Here is a 1,896-nt window from a genome sequence, read left to right as displayed (position 1 = left end):
TCTAGCAGTCAGTGGACTGTGGGCATAATCTGGGGAGTCCCTGGGTATGTCGTCCAGATGAACCACCAAGGGCTCCTGGTCAATTATTGTCATTACCTCTGCTTGAGGGATGAAGGAAGGGGAGAAAGGGATGCCACGTGCTCAGACAGGCCTGCTGTGACCAGGGCGAGGCCTGGCTGGAATCTGCTCAGCCAGGAAGCAGTACCAGGTGTGGGCCCCTAGCACAGACAAGTGGGTGCAGCTGGCAAGGGGAGAGCAGCCAGGTGAAGAGGGCAGTGAGGGGGCAGTAGCAGTGCTCAGGACCACACCCATGGGGCTGACCAGGGCCACAGCTGCTCAGGGCCCAGGCAGGTGGGACAAGCAGGAAGCTGTGGACTCACAGACCATTTGGAAACCTCCTGGCTTGTTCCTAGATCTTCTTGGGGGTGGGACAGTGTTTCCCAGGGTAGACCAAAGAGCAGAGCTCCCCCGGAGACGGCCTGGGTCCCCTGAGGTCTGTCCACCTCCACACTTCTGTGAGGCTCTGTCTGGAGGCCTCCACTCTTCTTTGGACAGTGTCAGTCACTTCTTTAGAAACAAATAACATATATACCCAACTCAAGTGAAATACTTAGTGAGGGCCACCAGGGGTGGGCACCGATCTTGGCACTTCTGGGAATGCAAAGGGGAATCAGACACATTTCCTGTTCTAGGTAATCTAGTCCAGCACGAACGCTTGGGGAATAAAGGAGGCAGGGAGGGGGTGAAGAAAAAACGCCCAGATTGCTGTCCCTACTCTTCACTGGGATAGACCAGAGAAACAGCAACATGTTGGTAGAATCGAGGCCTCCTTAGAGAGGATTCTCCAAGTGCTTTAGCTCTTAGGCTGGGTGTTTGGATCTTGACTCTGCCACTCTTAAAAACAAATAATTTTGACCTCTCCAAACCTGTATTTTCTCCTCTGTAAAATGGGAAAAAGAATATATTTGGCCATGGTATGGCCACGATGCCCAAATAAGATCAAGTTCACAGCACTGAGCAGGATGCTCATACTCACTGTGATTGAGGATGGGTGGAACTGAACTCAGAAACGGGGTTTAAAGCTCACTTTAAATAACTAAGGAAGTTTGTATTTAAATAGCTTTTATGTTTTGTAAAATGAACATTTTTCTTTCTTTTTAAAAAGTAAAGAATCCATCCCTATTTTCCAACTTTGGAGTCTGGGTTTCATGTAGTTATTTCGGCACATAAGAAGCATGTAATTTAACCATGATGCTGTGCTCGGAGTTGTCTCTCAATCTGGAGAAACCAGGTAGTCCCACCTTCAAGGAGTTAGCAAGTTTAGCGACCAGTCCCCTGGGAGTGTGAGGGCTGGTTTCAGGATCCAGCTATTCTCTGAGTGTCTCCAGGGCACTAAGGATGAGGTCCCCTCAGTACTGAGAAGATCTGCTTCCCCTTCTAAGCTAAGAGCATATAGGACACTGCTTACAGAGGTGGGCATGGTGGAGCAGCTGGACGGCAGCACAAGAGGTCTGGTGAAAAGTTCCAAGACCCCAAGGTAAGACTTCCCCAGATAGCCTTCCTTCTCTGAATCTAAAATGAGCTGCCCAGCCACAAAGAGAGCATTTGTTCTGTGTTCATAGAGAAATGGCTTGTGAAGATGGGACCTTGCCTCTGACTCTCAGCCCCTCTTGCAGCAGAGCAGAGCTACGTAGGCATTAACCCTCTGTCATCCGAACCAACGCTATTCAGCAAAAGGTGTCCAGCTCCTAGTGTGGGGGGCAGTGAAGAGGTTGTGCATGTCACAGCGATTGTCACTGAGCTGCAGCCATTATGTGAGGTGGCTCATCATGCCTGGGGATAGGTTCTTTTGTTATTCCCATTTTACTGGTAAAGAAACTGAGACTTAGCACAGTT

Source organism: Otolemur garnettii, unplaced genomic scaffold (genome assembly GCF_000181295.1).
Source record: "Otolemur garnettii isolate 467f Iridium unplaced genomic scaffold, OtoGar3 scaffold00012, whole genome shotgun sequence".
NCBI lineage: Eukaryota > Metazoa > Chordata > Mammalia > Primates > Galagidae > Otolemur > Otolemur garnettii.
The sequence above is the reverse complement of the archived record's forward strand: the minus strand, read 5'-3'. Positions refer to the sequence as shown.